A 26,658-nucleotide genomic window follows, 5' to 3' on the forward strand; every position below is an offset into this window, starting at 1 on the left:
ATCATTCCCCTACTCTGATTCTTCCTCTAATGCTTTAGGCAAAGAGAGAGCAATTGTGCCTTGCATGACCACTTGCATGCTTTTAAAACCCCAGTTACTATGCAGGAAACTAAGAGGTAGAACAGAAGCACTAAACATATTATTGGGCCAATTAATTGGGATGTCCTGTGAAACCTGACCCTAAAGCTCAAAACCAAGGAACCAAATCCCCAGGAGCTTTTTCTGTTGTATCTAAGGAGTCTGCTGTGGTGCTATAGGATAAGCACTGGACTGTGAGTCACAAACTAAGCAGCTGCTCCTCGGAAACCCTATACGGGGTCACTATGAGTCAGAACTGACTCAATAGCACTTAACAACAACAACAGAAAGGAGCCTTAGCAGCTACTTTTTTTTGTTTTTGTTTTGTCATAGTTATAAATGTATCTGCCACACAAACTTTTACCACTTCAACTTTTGAAAGGTATAAAATTTATTGACAGCACTTACAATATGCAGCTGTCCAGCTTACCCTTCATCACTATGATTTTTCCATCACCATTACTCTACCCTTTTCCCTCCCTTCCAACCCTGGTAATCACTAATAAACTTCAGTCTCTGTACATTTCTGTTTTCTTTTTATGTAAATCAGGTCATATGATATTTTATCTATTGTGATTTACTCAGCAAAATGTCTTCAAGCTCCATCATCAAAAACTTCATTTCTCCTACTGGCTGAGTAGTATTCCATTATATGTATGTACCAGTTTTTGTTTATCAATTCATCTTTTGATGGGCATTTAGGTTGTTTCCACCTTTTGGCTCAACATATTTTACTCAACATATTTTGATGTACTGTTGTTATTGTTGTTGTTGTTGTTAGCTGCCATCAAGTTGGCCTCCACTCCTGATGACCTTGTACACAACAAAAGGAAACACTACCCAGTCCTGCACCCTCCGCGTGATTGGTTGTGGCTCAGACCATTGTGATCCACACGGTTTTCACTAACTGGTTTTCGGAAGTAGATCCCCAGACCTTTTTATGCTGTCTTAGTCTGGAAACTCCACCAAGACCTGGTCAGCATCACAGCAACACACAAGCCTCCACTGGAAAAGGGTCTTTGCTGGTTGGTGACTACACATTGGTCTCCCACATGGAAGGGGAGCTTTCTACCACTAAACCACCAATGTTGTTGTTGGTAAGTGCTGTCCAATCAGTTCCAACTCACAGGAACCCTGTATAGGGTTTCCAAGGAGCAGTTTGTGGTTTACAGTCCAGTGCTGATCCTACACCACACCAGAAGTCGAATTGTTGTTGTCACTAATAAATAAAGCAGCTATCACCAAAACAAACTGTTTGGCTAAAAGTAGGAGCTGACTCAGGTGTCAAAGTTTACTTTTTTACCTTTCTGAGAGCCCAGCCTCAGTGTAACTGTCACCTTGGATTCCAACGCCCCTCAAGACACACTGTGTTCTTTAGCCAATCAGCCCTCAGCCTTTCTAATAAGCTAATCAATCTCCTATTAAACAAAGCACGGAAACCTTGTTCTTTCTTGTTTGTCTCCAGCCTTTGCCTTCCTTTCCTCTAACATACCAAGAATCTGGGTTGAGGGGTATCCCCAGCTAGGGGTAGGGGTGGGGCAGGAATGGGAGGGTAAGTACAGTTACTAGGTAAAAGCAGCCAGGAGCAGGGAGCAGTGAGGGTTGGTGTCAGAGAGTTTACTCTGTTCTTGGCTGTTATTTTAGACACTCTGCTTACATGGAAAACGGAGTGGGGTGGCCTGGCACACTTAATTTACCTCAGTGAAAAATGAAAAAAGGAAGATTCAAAAACAAAACCCAAACCACACACACTGCCTACTAAACCACCACCTCCTCTGCCAGCGAAAAGGAGCCTGGCTGGCCCTATTTTGTGTGTGGAGGTGGGGTGGGGAGAGCAGTAGGTGCTACCTGGCCCCAAGGCACCGGGAACACAGAGGCCATTTTCATCCAGCCTTCAGAAGTTTCCTTTTGTGGCATTGCGGAGTTAAAAATATTCCTCCCTGAAGGTGCAGCCGCATCAGCAGAGCAGATGTCCCTGACTGAGCACTTGGGAAGGAGCTATTAAAAGGAACGTAATTAGGTTGCCATCCTGGGGCCTCCGAGCCGGGCTTCGGACCGCCATCTTTATTGAAAGTTTTCCAGACGTCAAATATTTGCAGAACCCAAATTACCAAAAAGGCTTTTAATACCCAGTTAGGCTGGACTGTGTGTGGCAAAGGCAAAATCATACTGTGGGTCAGGGTTGGCCTCAGACCCTAAAGTACCTTTTTCTGTGTCCCTTCACCATTCTGATTGACTAAGTCTCAGCCTTGCTCCCCAATTCTCTCTCCTGCTCTCTTACACATACACACAGACATACCTTGCCCTTCACAATTTGCTCTTAGGAAGGGCTCCATCAGTCATTTACCTCTTAGCATGAATGTGAGCCACTGAGCATGGGATCCTTTAACCTAGAGCATGAGATCCATGCCTGAGTTCTCTGCACTTTTATTAAGTGGATGCCAGACACTGAGTAACGGTCGAAAGACAGCCTTTTAGTGACCCTGAGAGTTCACTGCAAACAATCATCTGAACAGCCCCACTCCTGATCCCAGGCACCATCCTGTCCTGGAGACACACCTGGTATCATCAGTACCCTCTCTGTTGTTGTTGTTGTTAAGTGCCATTGTGTTGGTTCCAGCTCATAGCTTCTGAGGCTTTAAAATCTTTGCAGAAGTCGAAAGCCTCATCTTTCTCCCACAGAGCAGCTGGTGGGCTCGAACAGCCAACCTTGTGGTTTGCAGCCCAGTGTTTATGTTTGTTATATCCTACAGGTTCATCCATCCATTCTTTTAATCAGCTTTCATCTACCCAAGCATGAATTGAAAGCTGGTGGGTCAAGAATCATGGTGGTTGGTGGAGCTAGAATGGTAAGCTCAAACAGACCTGGCTCTAGTCATGAACAGAGATGGCATAAATGAAGAAAGACAGTCACCTGATAATCACAGAAATAAATACAAGTAATAACCATGACAGAGGAACAAAGGAGTGGTCAGTACATGGTGCTGTGAGGATGCTGGAGGGAAAATGGACCTGCCATGGAAACCAGACGTACTCCCTACATGAAATCACGACTGAGCCAGGAGCTGGAACGGATTGTGAAGTGTGAGTGTGTGTGATGTGTCTCTGTGTGTGGTGTATGTGTGTTCATGGGGTATGTACTCCGTGATTGGTCGCTTCAATTGGAACAGCTTGTGCAAAGGTCCTAACTGAGACTGAGAGGTAACACCATTATTTTCATGAGATCCTTCTCCTACTTGGATTTTAAGAAACTTCTAGGATTGTGGCTCAAAACAAAACAGTTGTAAGAGGAAGGAAAGATAGTCTAAAATCAGTTTCTAATACTTCCTGTAGCAAATGAACTTGGTACTAGCAGTTGACAGTTAACTCTGTATACAAGTTCAGGTCAAATTGTCTTTGATGACAAAGCCAGAGAGCTAGACTTTGGTTTCCTTCTCCTGGAAGCCGTCCCTTATATGCTAGTCTGCTTTTTAACTCTTAAGCAATATATTATGATCATTTCTCTAAGCTGTTGTTGTTAAGTATTATGGAGTCGGTTCTGACTCATAGTGACCCTGCTCAGGGTTTCTGAGGCTGTAAATCTTTTTGGGAGCAGAATGCCTCATGTTGCTCCTGTGGAAATGCTGGTAGTTTTGAACTGCTGACCTTGAGTTGGCAGCCCAACTTGTAACCACTATGCGACCAGTGCTTCTTTTCTCTAGGCTAGGAAGGAATACTATTTTATAGTAGAATTGTTAGTGGCTACATAACATTCAAGAGTAGAAAAAGTGAGAGTTTCATTCAACAATGCCACATTGCTGGACTTCACTTGCTTACAACATTTTACAATACTAAATAACTCTCTAGTGAATACTCCTTATATCATCTCTCCCCACTCCTTTGATTTTTGTTCAGGATATATTTTAATACATGCTCTGGTAGCATAGTAGTTACGAAAAGGGCTGCTAACCCTAGGGTTAGCAGTTCGAAACTACCAGCTGTTCTGCAGGAGAAAGATGGGGCTTTCTGCTCCCATAAAGATTTAAAGCCTTGGAAACCCTGTACGGGTCGCTATGAGTCAGAACAGACCATGCACATTTTTTGAGGGCCAACTTCACTAAACACAAGTTTTCTTACCTGCTGACCATGTATATGTGGGCTCTTCAAAAGTCTGTGGAAAACTGGAATGAAAAGATAACAGAATTTTTCCAGGAACTTTTTGAAACCCCTGAGTATTAATCTATAGTGTTCTGTGGCAGAGATTGAATTGTGTCCCCCAACAATATATGTCAGCTTGGTTGACAGTTATGTAGTGATGGAATGTGGTTGTTGTTGTTGTTAGGTGCCATCAAGTTGGTTCCAACTTTTAGTGACCCTATGCACAGCAGAATGAAACACACTGCCCAGTCCTGTGCCGATGTCACAATTGTCATGTCTGAGCCCATTGTCGCTGCCACTATGCCAATCCATATCGTTGGAGGTTGTCCTTTTTTTTTTTGGCTGACTCTCCACTTGACCAAATATGATGTCCTTCTCCAAGGACTGCTCCTTCCTGACAACATGTCCACAGAATGAGAGACGTAGGTAGGCTCTCCGTCCTTACTTCTAAGGAGCACTCTGGTTAGACAGATTTGTTTGTTCTTCTGGCAGTCCATGGTACTTTGAATATTCTTCTCAAATACCATAACTCGAATGCATTGATTCTTCTACAGTCTTCCTTATTCACTGTTTAACTTCCACGTGCATATGAGGTGATTGAAAATATCAGCTTGGGTCAGGCCCACCTTAGTCCCCAAACTGACACCTCTATTTCTTTTAACACTTCAAAGAGGTGTTTTGCAGCAGTTACATGGCAATCCCCCATGATGTGGTTTAATGTGATAAATTAATAGGGTTAAGGGTGGGCTGCAATACCCTTAATGCTATCACAACCCTGAACAAAAGTAAGGGAGTTTCCAGGGATGTGGCCTGCAACATCTTTCAATTTACCAACACAAAAGGAGAGAGAAGTGAACAGAGAAAGAAGGTCTTACTACCACCAGGTCCTGGTGTCGTGCTGTGGGTTAATGCACTGGACTGCAAGGTCAGTTTGAACCACAAGGTTGGTGGTTCAAGCTCACCAGTGGCTCCTCTATGGGTAGGAACCAACTCAATGGCACTCTATAACAACAACTATCACCAAGAAAGAAGAGCCAGGAGTGGAGTGAGTCCTTTGTACCTGTGAAGCTCCTACATCCAGGGAAAGACGGATGCCAAGCTATAATGCCAGAGCCAGCGCTCTAAATGAGGACTTCTAGCCTCCTAAATCATGAGAGAATAAATTTCTGTTTGTTAAAACAAATCTACTTGTGGTACTTCTGTTATGGCAGCACTAGAGAATGAAGACACTCTCCACTTCTCAGTAGGAACCCAACTGAGCAAGTTGGAGGGAAAGGTGGCAGGAATCTCAGGAGGAAGCAACCTGAGTTGGCAGTTGTTATGTGCTGAGTGGTCTGAAGGTGAGTAAGGCATATTGGCAGAGGATGATCAATAACCACTTACTAGTCCCTCCATCTCTTCTCCAGATGGATTCTATCGCTACTGGTAGAACCCTACATAGACACACAAAGCTGACGGTGAGAGAAGCTAGGGGTCTCCAGCAATGACCTCACTGCAGGAACTTTCTCTGGAAGAGCCCCCAGGAGAAATCTGGGGCTGATTGGAACATATGTGAAAACAGAGAGTCTCTGGAGGAGGCAAGACTGGGAAATAAGAGACCAACTTGTGGTTAAGGTTTTGTTACAGATGTATTGGGTAAATTCTCTAATCACATGGACTTAATCCTCTTTTATCTCCAACTCACTAGGATGATACAAAGATGAAGTAAATAATTAAGATGAGCTAATTGACATGAAGGTGTATGAGAATACACAAGTGGAAAGAAAGGAACTAAGACTCAGTAAGTTAACACATCTCACTTCATCTCAGATACCATGCAAGTTGCTCTCTGAGAATTACTCAACTTAGCCCTCACAAAAAGCTCTTTACTATAAGGAAATAAAATGTTCCCATTTTGCAGATATGGAAGCTGAGTCTCCGACTAATCCAGTAGCTTCCCAAGCATCATACAATTCATATTTGGCAAGATTTAAAACGGAAAGCGTATGTTCCTGGGCAATGCATATGGTTAAGCTCTCTGTTAGTAGCCAAAAGCTGGACAGTTCAATCCCACATAGAGGAGCTTCAGAAGACAGGCTTGGGGATCTGCTCCCTAAAACCCTTGGAACAGTTCTACTGTGCACTCCTGGGGTCTCCTTGAGTTGTGATTAACTCAACAGCAGCTAAATAACAACAAAAATTGAATGCTAGTTCTTCCCAGGCCATTCCTCCTGCCTTTCCCATGCCTAGCCTGCATGTTATATATTGGTGAATTGATGTGAGATATGGTCTGATGTTACTATGCATTAAATGAGATAATTTTTGTTGAAAGCTGCAGCCGCTGACATATAGATAGTACTATACCAGTGTAAGTTATCATTATCCCCTATTTACTAGTTCATAGTTTTATAACCACGTGATAAGCACCTTAGGAGCAAAGGTCATTTCCTCTCTACAAGACTGGGCACACAGTGGTTGCCTGACAGACCAAGTAAAAGATGTGGCAGTCTGCTTCATGAGGATTACAGGCTTGGAAACCCTATAGGGCAATTCTACTCTGTCCTATAGGATGACGATGAGTCGCAATCAGGGGCAGTGGGTTTTTATTTTATTTTATGATGATCATACAGTGGAAGTATAATTACTTCCTTTAAGGCAGGGCTTTGTGCTTTGTGGACAAAGCAAATCTGACCGTGACTTTAATTGGAAGCTAGAGCAGTGCCTTGGAACCCTGCTGGGTAACACGGAAACTGGTAGAACCGGACACCAGAGAAAAGAGCAGCAACTAACAAACAGAACTCTGTTCCCTGGGACATGGCTCTAACAGCACTGGGCTGGCGGCCATTGTAACAGCCTCAGGCCCCGCCCCCAGGCCCCGCAATCTGATAGGCCTTGGAGAGAATTTGGCCCAATTCCTTGCTCCACAATTTACTGCCTGGGACTAGGAGACAGAAACAAGACTTCAGGGTTACTGGAAAGCTTCCCCGCCCTGCCCCACCAGAAGTAATACAGTCTCTGACTTTGCCTTTTACTAGTTCTGAGCCTTGGTTCCTTCATCAATAAAATGGGCCAATAGTTCTTTTTTTCATAGGGTTGTTGTTGTTAAGTGCCGTCAAGTCTGTTTGACTCATAGCAATCCTGTATAGGGTTTCCAAGGAGCAGCTGGTGGGTTTGAATTGCCGACCTTTTGGTTCCCAGTCCAGTGTTGATCCTACAGTGTAGCAATTCAATAAACTATTATATGGGAAAATGGTTATATTTCACTGTAAGTGCTCCAAAAATCATAGCTGCATCAAACAATAGTTTAGCTTAACTAGTAAAAAATGTGGAGTCCTGGTGTGGCACTGTAGGATAAGCACTGGACCCTAAGGTCGGTTTGAACATCAATGTCAGCAGTTCAAATCCATCAGCAGCTCCTCAGAAACCCTATATAGGATCGCTATGAGTCAGTGGACTCGACAGCACTTAACAACATACAACAACAGTAAAAAAAAAAAAAAATGTGTCTTGAGTATTCCGCTCTTTTAAGAACTATCTATATGGATCAATTTGATAACAACAACTAGAAACATTAAATAGGAACCTATACAGGGTCTCTATGAATCGGAAATGACTCAACAGCACTTAGCAACAACTATAAGAAGGCAGGCTACTGGGCACATTTTATTTTTCACATAATGTTCACTGAATGAATGAATGCCTGGAAGCCCTCCATCAGTTCTTCATCTCTCTGGTAACCTTGTCTGTTTTGAGCCTGTTTTGAAACCCCTAGAAGTGTTAACACCCTTCTTCTTTTTCCCCTCCCAGAAGGACCCAGGGACCACATAAATGCCAGGGTACCGGGGAAGGAAGAGAAGCCACTTTCATAACAAAGACAAATTCTTAGTGTTATCATCCCTTCCCTGGCCTGCTGTCACCCTCATTTTGAACCTTCTCCTTTGTCCAGGACACTAGGGCAGCTGGTTTGGACATCAGGAAGCCAGCAGTGCTGCCCTTAGGGTAGAGTGATATAATCAGGTTAGAACTGTTGTTGTTAAGTGCTGTTGAGTTGCTTCCGACTCATAGCAACCCTGTATAGTGTTGAACTGCCAACCTTGAAGTTAACAGCCCAGTGCTTAGCCTATAGTGCCACACCAGGACTCCTATTAGATTTTGTTGCTGTTAAATGCTGTTGAGTTGGTTCTGACTCAGTGACCCTGTAGTGTTTCTGAGGAATGGTTGGTGGTTTTGAGCTGCAGACCTTTTGGTTAGCAGTCCAGTGCTAATCCTATAGCACCACACTAGGATCCCTATTAGAATTAGAAATGAATAATTTAGAGGAAATGTTAAGAATCTGGGCATTTGGATTAGAGTTTGGAAATTAGGTGGAGTTTAAATTCTGTAAATAATCATTGAATTTCTGAGTGAAAGATGAAAAGCTGTTAGTGATCAGATATGGTGAGGATTATAATTTTTACCTGAAATTTAAAATGTTCTGTTCCAAGGACCTGCCTCTTTCATTACCAGAAGCCAGAGGCTGCTCCCCCTTGTCTAGCTTCTCAACAGGCCTGGGGTTTACAGGTGACAAGTACCTGCAGAAGAAACAGATTGAACACTACTACTATTATCTGTCAGGCTAAAGCCCCAAAGGAGTCTACAATACACCCCCTACAATAAAGCAGCCCAGCCACACCCCCTGACTTTGTTGTTGTTTTAGGTGCCTTAGAATCGGTTCTGACTCATAGCGACCCTACGCACAACAGAATGAAACACTGCCCTGTCCTGGGCCATCCTCACAATCGTTGTGCTTGAGCCCACTGCTGCTACCACAGTGCCAATCAGTCTCATAGGGGGGGTCTTCCTCTTTTTCACTGACCCTCCACTTTACCAAGCATGATGTCCTTCTCCAGGGACTGATCCCTCCTGATAACATGTCTGAAGTATAAGGGTGCGCCTGGCTTTTAAGAAGCACTCCAGCTGTATTTCCTCCAACACAGACCTGTTTGTTCTTCTGGCAGTAACTTCAATATTTTCCAATACCACAACTCAAATGTATTGATTCTTCTATGGTCTTCTTTATTCATTGTTCAACTTTCACATGCATATGTTGTTCCAAAGTGCTGTCAAGTCGGTTCCAACTCATAGAGACCTTGTATAGGGTTTGCGAGGAACAGCTAGTGGATTTGAACTGCCCATCTTGTGGTTCACAGTCCAGCACTGATCCTAAAGCACAGGAGTTACATGCATATGAGGCTAATGAAAATTATGTATAGGATTCACCTATCTTCCAACCTCCTCATGTGGCAAATGCACCTCAGACATCAATAAGGCTGTCTGGAAAGTCCCTAGTGATCATGGAAGGGAAGGATTTTGAAGTGTGTGTGCTCTCAGATACGGTAAACTGTTATAAAGTGAACTATACATAAAGTCAGGGCACTTTTCCCTCTGGGAAGACTGACACCATCCTTCCCTCCCTGAAAGCCTAGGTTTTCCTATCCTAACCACACCCACCCTGCCTTTCTTCATACCATTTCCAGCAGGAACCTAAGCCTCTGAACAGGAACTGACAGAGAAGCAACTCACCCCAAGCTTTTCCCGGCACCTAGTACTCCTCACCACACACACACCATACCAGCCAGACTTGGGGCTCCAGTATGACCAACGTTATGAGTCAAATGGATAAAATGAATACTCAACAAATATAAATGAATGAGGGAATGAGCAACCACTCCCTTAGAGAATGAGACTTTCCTAATATAGGATGTGGAGTGCTCTTAAAGGAAGCCATTTGGGACTTTCCTGGTGAGTCCTCCTGCTGAGGGAGCCACACCCTCTATTTTTCCTCAAGCTCCATGTTGTCTTTTTTACCCCTCCAACTTCATTGTGTAAATTTCTTTGGGATCCAATTTGCCACACTTTTTATGCACTGTGGGTTAATGCGCTAGACTGCAAAGTCAGTTTGAACCACAAGGTCAGTGATTCACCCTTACCAGCTGCTCCTGAGAAACCCTATACAGGGTCACTATGGGTTAGAACTGACTTGATGGCACTTAACAACAACAACAACAATACCTAGTATGTAGTCCTGGTATGGCACTATAGAATAGAGCACCGGACTGCAAGGTCAGTTTGAACTACAAGGTCGGTGGTTCAAACTTAACCAGCTACTCTTTGGAAACCCTATGTAGGATTGCTGTGACTTGGAACAACCGATGGCACTTAACAACAACAACAACATATAGTAATCAACCAGGTGCCATCAAGTCAATTCCAACTCATGTTGGAGCAGAACTGTGCTGCTCAATGGCTCATTTTCTCAGCATCAGATTGCCAGGTCTTTCTTTTGAGGCACCTCTAAATAGATTTGTACCTCCCAAGGATGTATTCAACAGAAAGATAAATAAGATTTGGACCCTGCCTTCCAAATGTTGACAGTTTGGTAGGAAAGATAAGACAGGTACATAAATACAGAACAAAGCACCATAGGATAATCGGTACCCAAAAAGAGACACAGGTAGATGCTACAGATCAGATGAGGGAAAACTTAGTTTGGGCTGCAAAAGTCAGAGAGGGCTTCCTTGAGAAAGCAAATGGTTATATGAAGGAGGAGGAAGATGTAGTCTCAGAAGCAAGGGAGAAGATATTACTGATAGGAAAAAGGTGTGGGCAACTCATAGGAAGAAGACCCAATCAAGTTATGTTCAGAAAATTTGAATAGATTTAGTTTAGCTGTAGATTCAAGATTCAAGTAGAAGAGTGTGCCCGCCAGAAACTGTAAGAGGTTGGAGCAAGCCTGTGCAGGACCTTGAATGCTAGAATAAAGGATTTTGCACTGCTTTGAGGGGTTCGTGAAGTGGGAAGATAGTCCTGAGGAGACAAGTAAGTAGCAAGGTGAGTGTAGCAAACCCTTCTTAATGTGCAAGCACAGCGCTGGCCAGAACCGGGTCATAGAGAAAAAGACTTTCCTATTGCATTCATTCATTCCAATACTGATCACACCCTTACCAAGATTCACTCTGTTCAGGACAGATGCTCTCCCTTACCCGTCCCCTGCCCTGGCCCCACCCAAGAGCTAAACAACAAGACGTGGAGTCACGGGACACAGAATCGATTCAGCCTCATGGCAAACCTGAAGTCCTGGTGTGTAGGGTAAGTACTGAACCTCACGGTTAGTTTGAATCGGAAGGTTAGTTAACAGTCAAGCACTTTAATTACTGTGTCACCAAAGCAAGAGCTAAAGCTGATATTGGCTCTGACCGCACATCTGCAACGGCTTTCCACAAAACCGTCAATCCTGACCCGGGATCCCCCGCCTCTCCTCTTCTTGTTGTGTTAAGTGCCGTCGAGTCGGTTCCGGCCCATGTTGTTGTTTAGTGCCTTGAGTCAGTTCCGACCCATAGTGACACTGTATAGGGTTTCAGACGTAGCTGGTGAACCGCCGACCTTGAGGTTCAAAGGGACTTTGCAGTCCAGCGCATTAACCTACAGCAGCACTTCTCAACCAGCCACACCAAAGAAAAGAGAAGTTCGAGGGGCCTGCGACGGGTGGAGCGAGTACAGGGAGGCCTGACGAATAGGCTGACCGGAAACTGTGGCTGAAGTCGCGATCCGCACTAACGACTGAGGGGTTCGGATGATGGCTAAGGAATGGCCGAGGAAGGGGCTTCCCGATGAGGCCCACTCCCTCCCGAGGGGCACAGAGCCCAGACCGTGGGAGGAGGGCGCTCAGGGGCTGGAGAGCGCAGGCTCGCGATGAGCGCGGCGGGCTCTCTGCGCCCTCTGCCGAGCGCCCGCCTCCAATGCACGCTTTGCTTCTCTGAGCGCACGAGGTCCGGCGGGCGCGCATGCCCCGGGAGCCCCGCCCAGCTCGGGAGCCCAGCCCAGCTCGGGAGCCCCGCCCAGCTCGGGCTCCTGTATACTCAGCTGAGGTTTCTGGGTTCTTCCCCCAGAGGCAGGTGAAGATAATTTTTGTAATGGAAATTCAGGTGCTCCCGGAAGTCGGCTCCCCAAAAGCACGTTATGGAGCCGCCCTTCCTGTGCCTGAAATTCCAGCACATTCTTTTGGAAGGGTGGGGCAGACGGTGGAGAATTGACCTCTTGAACTTTTATTTGTTATTAATGGTAAGACTAGTCTATGGGTGCCTGAGATGGTTGGTAGTTGTAGTGTGCCGTGGAGTCGATTCGACTCATAGCTAGCTACCCAGCATAGGGTTCCCGAGGCTGTAAATCTTTCCGAGAGCAGAAAGCCTCCTCTTTCTCCCTTGGAACCGCTGGTAGTTTCGAACTGCTGACCTTGATAATAGCAGCCTGACTCGTAACCACTACGCTACCAGAGCCTGAGAAGGGATCTGGATAACAGGTAGTCCCTGTTGGATAAGCACTGAACAGCTAACCACAAAGTCGGCGGTTCAAACTCACCAACTGCTTCTTGGAAACCTATACGGGGCCTCTGTGAGTTGGAACGGAACCGATTTGACAACAACCAACAACAACCTGAAGGCAAATACTAAAAATGCGGGGGTTGTTGTAGACTATTACTCCTGCCTTGGTTTTCCTTTTACTGATCACTAGATAGTTGAATCTCCCCCAGGAAGGCCCTCTTGACTGTTAGGAACTCCTATCCCAGGCACGGTCCGTATCTCTGAGTTTAACGGGGTGAACGCTGTCTTGTCTTGTCTCTGCAGGGTCCAGGCCCATGTAGTATCCAGAGGCAGAAAACCTCATCATCTGAACATTTCTCTAAGGAAGAAGGGAAAGGTAAACAGTTACAGGAACAGACTCTGCTGTTACCTGCTCCGTCTGGGATAAACTCCTCAAATTGTCCTCATAGGCCACTAAAATCTGGTCCCATGTTACCAACGATCTTCAGGAGCACCCACCATGAGAGTCTGTTTTCTAAAGAGTAGCTAGGAGCTCATGTAAGATCATGAATGATTTTAAAATGTAAGTTGAAAAGTGAGCATTCTATCGGGGAACGACCACCACTTTCCAGTGCCCAGAGACTACCCTGGACTCATGCCCCATCACCTCTCTCTGAGGAATGGTGCCTCCCAGCATATGACTGGCATATCCCTGCTCAAACCCAGAGGACTCCCCATTTCACTCTCAGTAAAAGGCAAAGTTCTTGCTGTTAGGCCCTCCTCCGGGAACACTTTTCCCCATATCTGCCTGACATAAAAAAAAAAAAAAAAAAAAATTGAAGTTTAGACCATTTCTCCTCTTCTCAGATCCCATTTCACTTGGAGTAAAACTTGAGGCTCCTGCTCTGGCCTGCCAGACCCTAAGTGCTCTGGTACTTGACTGTTTGGAAATCATCTCCTATTCCTCATCCTGTAACTCACTTGTCTCAGGCCATAGTGGCTTCCTTTGCTGTTTCTTGAACATACTGGGCACACTCCTACCTCAGGACCTTTGCATTTGCTATTTTCTCTATCTGCAATGCTATTTCACTAGATTCCCTTACCTTCTTAAGGGCTTTATTTAAATGTTACCTTATCTGAAAGACTTTCCCTGATCATCCTATCTAAAATAACACCCTCCACTGCCCTTAATTGTGCTCTTCCAAAACTAAACTCAAACCAAGCACACTGCTAACAAAATCAATCCTGACTCATAGAGACCCTACAGAACAGTGTAGAACTGCCCCATAGGGTTTTCAAGACTGTAATCTCTATGGATGCAGATTACCACATCTTCTCCCAAGGAACAGCTGGTGGATTTGAACCACTAGCTTTTTGTTTGACAGATAAGTACTTTAACCACTGTGCTAACCAGACTCCTAACAATACTTTTGTTACTGTTGTTGTTAGGTGCCACCCAGTAGGTTCCAACTCATAACATCTTTATGCACAACAGGATGAAACACTGCCGTGTCCTGTGTCCTCCTAATTGTTATATTTGAGCCTGTTGCTACCCTTAGCACCCTTAATTTTTCTCCGAGAGCTTACTGCTAATTGGCATATTGCATAGCGTTTATGTGTATGTTGTCTGCCTCCCCAGCAAAAATGTCTCCATGAGAACAGACAACTTTGTCAGTTTTGTTCACTGGAAAACAGTGAACACATAGTTGGTGCTCAATAAATATTTGTGGAATGCCTGAATTAATGTGTCAGGCACTAAGCCAAGTACTGGTACCGGCCATGAGTAAACCTGGGCAGTTGACCTGGAAGAACACTGGTGAATAGGCAAATAATCACAAACCAGAGTGATGAGTGTTATGTTTAAAGTACACACAGGGACTCAAGGGGGAAATCATTCACTGCCTGGAAAGAACTAGGAAAGCATGAGTATAAGGTCACCAGGAGCATGAACAAGAGAGAGGGCGTTACAAGCAGAGAGAACAGCAGAAGCAAAGGCCCAGAGGTGTGAAAATATTTGACATGTTCAGGGACTGGCAAGGAGGGTGATCTGGCTGGAGGGAAGGATGCAGCTGGTGTGGTGGGGGACATATTTGGAAAGATAGGTTGGAGTCATAAAGGGGCTTGTTAGAATGATGATGACTGACTTTCTAAATGTCAGACCCCCGTGCATGTTGAGTGGGGAGACAGACCTGGCGATCCGTCCCTGTAAAGATAATATCCTAAAAAAAACCCTATGGGACGGTTCTACTCTGTCACGTGGGGTCACTATGAGTTGGAATTGACTCTTAGGCTCCTAACCACAGTAGCCAGACTGATGGAGACATTTTAGGAGGAAGGCCTGCTGCTAGTCCCACAAATAACATCTTGGAGCAGCCATTTCCTACTGCATGGGAAAGACCTGGGAATGTGTGTGACCTCCCCCAGGTGACTAGGCAGGGGTCTTAGCACCTGTGGGAACAACCTGGTCTTCCTGACTGATCTGAACACAGTCCTCCATGAGAAACTTACTCAGCTTGGCAGGGGTTAAAGGAAGTCTGGGCCATATCTCCACAGCCTTGATCTCCAGGAATCTAAGTTTCAAAATGCCCTTATTTTGCAATCTGACTCAAAAGGGTGGGGAATGGAAAAATTATAGACAGCAATCACCAAGGGACCTTGGCTTAATATAACCGGTGACCTGGGAAACGATAGAGGCAGAAAATAATTTCCCTCTTAGACTAGGACTGAGAGGGCCTCTCTCAAGTGCTCAGGCATAGGAAGAGTATTCACATGTTTGAGAAAGCAAGAAGATTCTTTTCTCTTGTTTCTTCTTTTGCTATGTTGCTCTTCTCTCCCTCTCCCCGCTCCTTGGATTTTTCTTTCTTTTAATTTTCTCCTTTCTTTTAATTTTCTCCTTTCATATTCCCCTCTCACCTTCCTCTCCTCATATTCCCTCCTGCTCGCTTCCTTTAGTGTATGCACAAAACAGATATTTAAACTGTTAAAGGATAATTGTCTAAAAAGGTAATATCATGACTCATGCAAATATAAAATGAACACAGGTCAGCCATTTTTATTTCAGTCATTAATGAGTGAAAGAACTAGTAAGGTGCTTCAACCTGTTCACAGGAAAATCCAAAGAACAGAAAATTCAAGGGTAAGTCCCAAAGTATTGCTACTAGGGTTCCAGGTCACAAACACAGGTTTGTGTTTAAATATGTCTCTGGGATCGGTGGATGGCTGTAGACAAGTTCTCTTAGTGATACCCTTGTCTTCTCCTTAGGGTGCCTTCAAAAAAAAGTCAAAATGAGGGCTTCTGAAGGGACCTGTTGGGCTAATTAAATTCAAGGCATACAGGTCAGCTCAGAAAGTTAGGGTGATTGTTCTTTTGGGATTTCAAAGGAGTAATCTTGATAGATTTTCCTGAAGGATACAGGACAATCACAGGCACTTATTAGGAATTTGTTGTTTTTTTTTAAATGAAAACTGCCTTGGTGAGAAAAAGGCTAGGAAAGGTGCAATGAGAACCCCCCCCCCATCACAACAGTGCACCTTCTTTCTTTGAGGGATAACAAGATCTGTCCTGTGAAAATTTCGTTGGGAAACCTTACCCCTTGTACCCAACAGCCCAGAACTTACTCCTTCAGGTTTCTTTTTGTTTCCCCAACTCAAAGAATATTGAAAGGGAACATAACTTGAGTCCCTTGAGGAAGCAAAACTGCTGTTTTGAGGTGATGTAAATTGAAGAGTGCAAAATTCTTTGGAGAGGAGCTAGAGAGTTGGAAGCACCACCTTCAGAAGTGTATACACCTAGATAGACGAGATGTCAAGAAACAATAGCTTGACATTTTGGTATTTTTGTCTAATAAAGGTTTCCATGATTTTGTAACAATGCTTTTTGACTTACCCCATATATAGACAATCAGTGATGCTGAAGAGAGTTTACTAATAAAAGCAAACCTGGCACCTTTATTTGCATGTCTGTGAACAAGAATCTTGTGTCTTGTCATCATTACCCCACAAATTAGTTTTTATCTCAACAGAGGCATGATGTCATCAAACAGCTTGAAAGGTGCAGATCTTGTCAAATCAGACAACCTAGGAAGGGTCCTCTATTCTAGACAATAACCCAGTATTCCATTGACAAGATACCCAGGAATTTTCACCCCTATCAAAGTCTTTCACACTTTTCTCTCTCTCTCTTTTTGACAAAACCTTAGAAGAGTACAGCCAACGGTGGTTGAAGGCAGTTGAGTTTTGCAAGTCTTCAAATAAGTCTCTCTGTCTAGAGCTGGAGATTGATTCAGGGCCAAAGGCTCATTCCCAGGAAGAGGGGAGGGAGGAAGGAAATGGTTGACTAACTCAGATCAAAGTTGTAGGTAGTAAGAACCAAAGCCTCACAGAGCCTTGTTCTCCTCTAGCCAGCATCCTCCAGCCTTGGAGACACAGGAAAGCTCAGAGCAAGTTTGTGGTAAATCTACCCACATGTGACTATCTCAGTGGAAGTAGACAAGGAGCCTCCTAGAGCCAGCTCTACCAGCCTGCCTCTGGCATTTGGCCCTTTCAGTATCACCTCAGCAGGCTTTCAGCACTCATCTCTGGAGATTTGTGTTAGTCTCTCGCTACCCACAGGTAGCATCTGCATTGCCCCTGGTGCCCACTCCCAGGCACCATTTTTGTGTCTCCCTCAGGTCTGGCCTCCTAGTCCTAGACACATTTCCAAGGTTCACCTTCTGACAAGAGTATGGGAACTTGGGAGCTAGAAGCCAGTGAAAGTTTCTATGTGTTGAGCCCTGGGTGAAATTCTTTGCAGATGCTGAATAGGAGTGGGAGAGGGTAATGTTTATAAGGAAGATGTGGTCTCTGCTCTTAGAAAATCTGTTTTCTGTCTTGGGAGAACAAATACCCTGGAGGCCCCAGCTGGTGGCCAGGGGCAGTGTATGAAGGATGGGGGGGTGGGGCAGAGGGGAGCCCTGGAGCAGGTAGGGGAGGCCATCAGGGGCTCCTAACAATACCCTGCGGAATCCCTCATCCCCATGAAGGAAGGGGCAGCTACCTTAGTCAATTGTGCTTGGAGCAGGTAACCTGAATTTATCTCCCTATTGATAAGGTCCTAGCCTCCCACCCTTTATTCCTGTCCTTACAGAAGCAAAAACTATTCAGCTTCTTGGTGGGAACCACAGGTGGGCAATCAGAGGATTAAAGAGCTTTCTATGGTGTAGAGACTGGTAGGTGATTGAACCTGCTCCACCAAAGGGCTTTTTGATTACGCAGGGGGTCAAGAATACACCCAGGTGTTGGTACTTCTGGCTACTCCAATAGCTGTGTGATTCTCGGTAAATGATATTTCCTAGCTTATCTGCCAAGCAAGGGAGTTGGCCTCACTGATTTCTAAGAACCCGCATCAATTAAGAATTTCATTCAAAACCAAGAAATAGAAACTGACTATAGTACCTTAAACCCACAAGTTTTTATTATTTCACATCAAAGAAGTTCATATGCTAAAATTTAAAAAGAAGGAAAACCCCAGAAAACAACAAATGTTGATAAGGTTATGGAGAAATTAGAACTCTTAGCTGTTGCTAGTGGGGATGTAAATGGTACAACTGCTGCGTAAAATAGTCTGGAAGGCCCTCAAAAAGTTAAACCTAGAACTACCATTGTTGTTAAGTGCCGCTGAGTCGGTTCTGACTCATAGTGATCCTGTGAAGGGTTTCCCAGGAGCAGCTGGTGAGCTTGAACCGCCGACTTGTGATTCAAATGAACTTGTGGTCCAATGCTTATCCTACAGCACTACAATATGACCCAACACTTTCACTCCAAGGAACACATACAAGAGACTTAAAGGCTGCAACACTGTAAACAGTCACTTGTCCACCATCTCTGGGTCACATTTCTTCCACCTGTGAAATGAAAGCGTTGGCTTGAGGCCTCACAAGGGCCTCTGCTGTAGAGGAAGAGCCTGCACAGAATATATCACATGAGATTTCGCTTCAGCATCTAGGAAGGCTTCCCTACCCCTCTACTACTGAAATTCCCAGTATAGAAAATACAGTGAGAGAAAATGTTATTTGGATTTTGCCCTGCCCCCAAACATACGCAGATCCCAGCTATGAGTCAAATCTAGAAGCCAGAGGCAGAAATATTTTGAAACTAAAGAAGCTTTGGAATCCTGCTGTGCTGCTGTAGGATAAGCATTGGACGCTAACCACAAGGTCAGCGGTTCAAACCCACCAGCCACTCTTCCAGGTTGCTATGAGTTGGAACGGATATGACAGTATTTAACAACAAAAGAAGCTTTAAGATCTTCCATTTGCCTGGGCCCCTCTCAAGACCTTGGAAAGGTGTAAACTATATGTTCACATTCTTTTCCTTAAGAGAATCCCTACCTGTAAGCTTGAATCCCCACAAAAGCTGGCCCTGCCAGATCCCTGTGATTTGGAACCATTACCATAGTGGGTGGAGGGTAAAAACAAGCAACTATTCTAATCAAGTGGGCAGAGTTCAGCAACAGACTACAGGTTGTCTGTAGCCTTGGTTGCTTGACATGCAGTTGTTCATTTATATCTGATAAAAATAATTCCATACACACCTACCCCACTTTCACCTGCATTACCATTGGCAGTCCACTCCCAACCATGTCAGATGAAGTGATTTAGAGATGATGAAACTGAGGCCCAGAGACACTAAAAGTCTTGCTCAAGTTTAAAAGGCTGGTTGGAGACAGAAGCAGAACTCAAACCCAAGACTTTGTTATGATCAGTCCAGGCTATTCAGTTTCCTGATTCAGGACCAAACATAGTGATGCCAGAGCACCCTGCTGGATAGTTGGATGTTTCCAGTGAGTCTGGAAGTTATTTTAGGGTTTTTAAGGAAGCCTCATCTGTTTGGAGTCCTGGTGTGGTGCTGTAAGGTAAGCACCAGACAGCTAACCACAGGTTAATGGTCCAAACCCACCAGTCGGTCCTCGAAAAACCTACACAGGGTCGCTATGAGTCACAACTGACTCAACGGTACTTAACAACAGCTCACCTTTTTAATCAAAATTATTATAAATGGTGCCCCATACCCTCTCTCTTAGGAGTTCTGGTAGCATAGTGGTTACGAATCAGGCTGTGAACCACAAGGTCAGCAGTTTGAAACTACCAGCTGCTCCGCAGGAGCAAGATAAGGCTTTCTGCTCCCATAAAGACAGCCTCGGAAACCCTATGCAGGGTCACTATGGGTCAGAACCGACTCGACAACATTTAACAATAGATCACGCCCCTGCCCCCAGGAAGTGGTCTGCTCTGTCTCAGTGCAGAGAAGTAGTGAATGCTGCGTTCTGAGGATGGAGGAAATCAGCTACATCACTTTGGATTGCTCCCAGGAATATGATCTCATGTTAATGAAATTCCTCACAAAGCTTTTTTCTTGGTATTCAGGCAATGAAGCTATTCTCACAATTCTAACCCAGTGAACTTGCTAGAATTCTCTTCCAGCTCTGTGTCCAAGGGAAGAAGACCTTTGCAGCTTTCCTGCTTTGAAGCTTAGAGGCAGCAGTTTTGCTTTGCCCACACAATTGAACCAAATGATTAACTGATCCTCGTCTAAAGATAAAGTAGATGACCATTTGCCCCATGTGGGGAGGAGCATAACTGTGTGTGAGAAGATTGGAAATGAAGACCAGGCACATTTCAGTCCTTTTAAGTGAAATCATATCCATCAGTCAGTCACTCACCCTATAAGCACTGGTTTCCTGATCCTGTACCAGGCACTGTTGGGGATAGCACCTGTGGCTTCCTCTGATAGAACATTTGGCCTAACTATACATGCTTTAAGGAGCTCTGGTAGTGTAGTGGTTATGAATCGGGCTGCGAACTGTAAGGTCAGTAGTTCAAAACTACCAGCTGTTCCGCAGAAGGAAGATGAGGCTCTTTGCTCCCGTAAAGATTTACAGCCTCGGAAACCCTGTACAGGGTTGCTATGAGTCAGAACCGACTCCACGGCACATTACAACAACAACAAACATACATGCTTTGAAATGTCACAGTAACTGATTACTAAAAAACCCTAACCTCTAGAATATGGATAGGAAGACCGCCTTGCTTTAGAAAATAACCAGATGTTATGCCCGCAAGACCAAAGGTGTGAACCTTTGTTGCCGGGGGTGGGGAAGGACAGCAACTGCATATAATGTGAAGTGTGAGGAAATTATACCTCTGTTTTAGTTCCTAAGAAACTGACAATAGGAAAATCTGGGTGTGCCAGTTCTTAAACTCCTAACTCTCAGCTCCAAACCCTACCATTTAAACCCCACTGTATGATGCTGGACTAGGACTATTCAAACACATTTCTGTTTGCCAGCTGCTCCCTGATAGGCTTGCCTTCTAGTGAGTAATAGAAGGAGTCTACCCAGGTCCAATGAGCTGGTGCCACAGGGAAGCTTAGCAGCATACTGCCCATTCACTAGGGCCAGTGGGAGCAGATCTTCTGAGAAAAGTGGGAAAATTGGGGGAAGAGAGTACATCCAATAGCTTTTCTCGTTTTTGGAAGGCATTTATTAAGCAAGATAGCAAATTTATTATGCATTACTCCAGAAGTCATTTGAAAGAAAATAGATCCCAGAACAAAATTAGGTTTCTTAGGAAGGAATAAGGGTGGACAGTGAACAATCCCTTATAGCAACTTTGTATATGCATCTTTTTCATTTTGGATAATACTCAGAAGTCAGCTTGCTGGGTCAAAAAGTATGTATATTTAAATAGCCGATTGTTGTTACTGTTACATGCCTTTGAATGGATTCTGATTTATAGCAACTCTGTATAGTTTCTGAAGAGCAGATGGCAAGTTTGAACCACTGACGTTGTGGTTCATAGCCTGGTGCTTATCCTACAAGGCCAACTGATACATACTGCTAAATAATCTTCCTGAAAGGTTTCTATATATTTATAAACTACTAACAGCATTCAAACTCACCAGCTGCTCTTGGAAACCCTATACAGGGTTGCTATGAGTCAGAACTGACTCCGTGGCACACAACAACAACAGTATACGAGAGTGCCTATTTTCCTACATCAATGCTACACTGTATATTATCAAATTAAAACCCCCTTTTTTCAATTTGATGGCCAGGTTAACTCCAAGATGCTATGCTCATGAACACAATGAATTGTTGTTTTTTCCTTAGCACCATTATCCCCAGGTACAATTTGGATGAGCTTTTTACTCAGCCAAGATATCCTCAAGATTTTGGACAGAAGCACCCTCTACCCTCAAAAGGGTCTGTGCTCTCTTCCTAATCATAGTAAGCCTGAGTATCCTGATTGCATCACCCTGAGCTACAGAGCAGAGAAAAGAGCTGAACAAAAATGTTGCATAATAGTGGAGAGGGGGGCAGGTAAGGGAAGTTTCAAACTGTGAAAGCACAAGTCATTCTCAAATTGCTAAAAACGCAATTCTCAAATAAATTTTAGATAGTGAGCACATATTAAAAGTTTTGTTAACTCGATAATGAAGGAATCAGACTTCTGGGGCAAGATGATGGAGTAGGTGACATACTTGAACTGATGCTCTGTAACAGGACATGGGAGACCAAGTGAAATAGAATGCAGATGGTGATCCTGGAACCATGAGCTTCAGAGCATAGCGTAGAGAGGTGGATCCAGTGCCGATGCACAGGAAGCTGAGAAAGAGTGGCAAAGAGAAGACAGACAGCAGTATGTGCCCATACTGCCCAGCCAAATAAGTACTTCCTGTGGCTCCAACCACTGGGCAAGCACCACTACTTCAAACTGCAGATGACACAACCTTACTTATTGAAAGTGAAGAGGCTGGAAATACTGATAAAAGTCAAAGACTATATATAGCCTTCAGTATACATTGTACCTCAATGTAAAGAAAATGAAAATCCTCACAACTGCACCAATAAATAACGTCATGTTAAATGGCGAAGAGAGTGAAGTTGTCAAAGACTTCATTTTGCTTGGCTCCACCATCAACATTCATGGAAGCAACAGTCAAGAAATCAAAGGACATATTGCATTCTTCAAATCTGCTACAAAAGACCTCTTTAAAGTGTTAAAGAGCAAAGATGTCACTTTAAGGACTAAGGTGTGCCTGACTCAAGCCATGGTATTTTCAATTGTCTCATCTTTCTCCCAAGGAGTGGCTGGCAGGCTTGAACCACAGACCTTGTGGTTTGCAGTCCTGTGCTTATCGTATGGAGCCACCTCACTCCTGGTAAAGAGTGTGCTAAGTATAAAATCAGTTAATGACTTACATGACAAGAAAATGATAACCTCTGGGGCTATATGTACTTTACCAGACTGGAAAAATTAAATCACTGCCCCTTAGTAGTTTCCTATATAAACTAAAGCCATTTGCTGTTGAGTTAACTCTGACTCATGGGAACCCATGTGTGTCAGCGTAAAACTATGCTCCACAGAATTTTCAGTGGTCTTTCTTCTGAAGTTACTTTGGGTGGACTCAAACCTCCAATCTTTAGGTTAGCAGTCCAGGGAACATTTGTACCTCCATGGGATCCCTTTTGAAGATTGTAAGATTTATGAGTGCTAATCAAACAAAATTAATTTCCCAAGAGAGAAACAGGTGATCCTGAGACAGACTTAATTGGGAAATGCTATAGTATATTATATGATCTTTTGGCTCTATTTTTAATATTTTCATAATTTCTCTAGGTGATACCCTCATGACCCTAAATAATCTCTAAAGATTATTCTTGATTACACACTGAAAAGACCATTTTCATATATCTATACTAAAATCATTCATTGAACTTGTTGCTTCATTGGCCATTTCTACAGTTGATAGTATAGATGGAAATTAAATACACAGGCATAATCTATATTGCAGAGACATAATAATCATGATTATAAAAATATGTGTAAAACCATAGATATTACCGTATTGATTTCATGTGACTATTTTATGTAGTCTCTGAAACTGTTCCCTTTTTATTACTTCTGTTCTGTTCTGTTTGGCTTGATTCATTTTGATACTGATGTAGCAAGAGTTATAATTTAACACAAGCCTCCTTGTATGGTCTGCAAAGCTAGTGCAATAAGATGCTGAGCAACAATTAAATTATGAGAATTATCTTCTGTCTGGAGACTATGCAAGGAACCTAGGATTGCATTTTCAATAACATCTACTCTGAAGTCATGAAAACAGCACCTAGACATTTCCTTCACTGCTATTTTTGCCTGCACTGTTCTGGGTAATACAAATGCTTAGTAGCTAACCAAAAGTTTTGAGGTTCAAGTCCACCCAGCTGAGAAGAGATCTAATGATCTGTTTCTAAGGAGATCACAGCCTTGAAAACCCTGTGGAACACAGTATTTTGGGGGAGGGAGTTGCCAAAAGTCGGCATGAGATTGCCATGGCAACACATGGAGTTGCCATGAGTCTGAATTAACTCATCAGCTTTGGGTTTGGGTTTTATCTGCAATAAAAATGAATGTTTATAAGTATATGTGGGCTAAGATAAGTAAAATTTAGCTCAATTTTTATAAACTTCATCCATTGTAAAGAGCCCTGCTGGTGTGACAGTTCAGCACTTGGCTGTTCGTCACAAAAGTTGATGGTTTGAACTTATCCAGTAGCTCCCTAGAAGAAAAGACTTGGCAACCTGCTTCCACAAAGATTATGACTTAGAGAGTTCAATAGGGATAGCTCTACTCTGTCACATGGTATCACTATGAGTCAAAATTGGCTAGACAAGACCCACTGTAAGAGCATTTCGACTGGATTCCAGTTACAAAATCATCATCCTTAAGTCCCCCTTACAATTCATACTTTATCATTTATAGTCAGATTTTCTATAGAACTTATTTTATGAATTCTATTAGGACAATTGAAATGGCTGTTGAGGGAGCACTGGGAGAAGTCTGTACCCTTAAGTCTATTTCTTGCAGTGTTAATAATTAAGAGTTCCTGGTTGTTGTTGTTGTTAAGTGCCGTCAAGTTGGTTCCAACCCATAGCGACCCTGTATAGGGTTTCTGAGGAGTGCCTAGTGAGTCTGAACCACCAACTTTACAGTTCAAACTGACTTTGCAGTCCAGCGCATTAACCCACAGCACCACAACCAGTACTTCAAAAGTTCCTGGTAGTCTTTTATATATTATTTTGATGTTTCTTCCAAAAGGCTAAATAGCTTGCCCATGGTGGTGGTAGGGGTATGCCCTGGAATCCGTATGGACTCATTGTGACCCTGTATAATGTTTCCTAGGCTGCAAACCTTTACAGGAGCAGAAAGACTGTTCTTTCCAGTGTGAAACTGCTGGTAGTCTTGAACTTCTGACCTTGAGATTAGCAACCAACTCATAACCACTATGCTGTATCAAAGGTCTTTAGACATGAACAAAGAGCAGAAACCATTTCTAGTAGTAAAAATGAAAGAATCCAACTAATTGGTTACAGTAACCACCAACACGAGAATGAAAACGAATAGACTCTTTATTGGTTATGATAAATACATAATTATTCCATAATGACCTAAGCAGTGATTACTCTGGGGCAGGGCTTTGAACCAATCTAAAACGGTTCAGTAATTGTTATTAACAAGGGCCACAAATGCATTGCATAGCAACAAAATCTGTTGCTAGTGGTACTTTGACTAGAATAGAAAAACAAACAGATATGTTTGTTACTTAAAGATGGTGGCCGACCTTCCCACTTTGAATGTGTGTTGCTCTTCAGAGTCCTGCAAATACTCCAATCTGCTGACACTTCTAGGAGGAAGGACTACAGCAGGATTTTTGGAAAGCAACAATAAAAGGCAGGACTTTGGAAAGAAATACACATTTAAAGCAGAAAGATTGGCCATCTTTTAGCAAGGCAGAGCTATTTGCTTCCTACTCTGGTCAAAATATCATGGTCATCAGATTTGGTTGCTATGCAACACATATGAGGCCCTTGTTTAAAAAGGCAATTACTGAACCTTTTGAACAGGTTGGAAGCCCTACTCTGAAGTAAAAATGCATCATGATTTAAGGACAATGACAAATCTCAAGGTCCTCAAATTTATTCAGTAAAGTGTGTGTTACAATCACTGCAGGCTAGTAATGGTACTTTAAATATAGAAAAAAATCTTTAAAAGTCAACTTGTTCGGAGTTGCTGGTATCAGTGTGTTATGTATATGAACATGAGTGTGCTTCTGTCCATCCTAAAAGGTGAGCAAATGCTGAAGTAACATTTTACTTGTTTATAATGTATCCATGAGCATTGAGCTTCTCTTTATGATTAGACACTTCTTCCCATAGTGTGAGGGTGGTGCAAGTGATGACCAAAAAGACTGGGAGTCTAGCCACTCCAAAGTGGAAAGGCCTAGGGGTCTAGATCTTAAAAATCAGTCCTTGAGAACCCTATGAAGTGTAGTTCTACTGTGACACAAATGGGGTTGCTATGAGTTGGATTTCACTTAACAGCAATTTGTTTTAAACATGACAGTTCTCACTATCAAGATGAGCGATAAAAACATGGAGAATACCAAACACACCTAATTATTCCTAGCAGCCTTCTTTTCATAAAGCAAGGAAGTTTTATAAACGTTTGGAGCTGCCTGACAGCATCCAGGAAGTGCCAAATAAGATTTGTGTGTATGAAATACCTTGCTACTTGCGTCTGAATTTTTAGGGAAAGGTTGTACCCAGAGTACGCAGAGAAGAATGAGTATTTGTATCTGATAGGCCCATAGGTACTTGAAGATAAAGAATGACTGGAGCTTGGCTTGTTGGTCATTGAATGCAACAAAGCATTATTTAAAAATAAATAGCAGAAGAGAACATAATAATAGAAATAATAAGATGATTTCACTCTTTTAGAAGTGAGGAGGGCCAAATAAAGTCATATTTCCACAGAGAATTTCATCTGGGCCTCTTAGGAAATGTTCTCATGTGATATTAAAATGTTACACAACAAAATATGGAAACAACCTAAGTACTCATCAACAGATGAATGGATAAACTGTGTTGCTTACATAAAATGGAATACTATGCAACTATAAAGAATAATGAAGTGCTGGTGTGGAGCTGTAGGATACGCAATGGACTGTTAACCTCAAACTCACTAGACACTACTTGAAAATCCTATACAGGATCACTAGGAGTTGGAGCCAACTCAACGGCACTTAACAACAACACAAA

General features: G+C 43.3%; 1 pseudogene; it reads left to right on the plus strand.

Moving 5' to 3' along the window:
* The first annotated feature begins 12,017 nt into the window (after window positions 1-12,017).
* Window positions 12,018-26,658, plus strand: part of LOC102826320 — an 85,638-nt pseudogene continuing 70,997 nt past the window's right edge.

Source organism: Chrysochloris asiatica, unplaced genomic scaffold, assembly GCF_000296735.1.
Source record: "Chrysochloris asiatica unplaced genomic scaffold, ChrAsi1.0 scaffold00024, whole genome shotgun sequence".
Taxonomy (NCBI): domain Eukaryota; kingdom Metazoa; phylum Chordata; class Mammalia; order Afrosoricida; family Chrysochloridae; genus Chrysochloris; species Chrysochloris asiatica.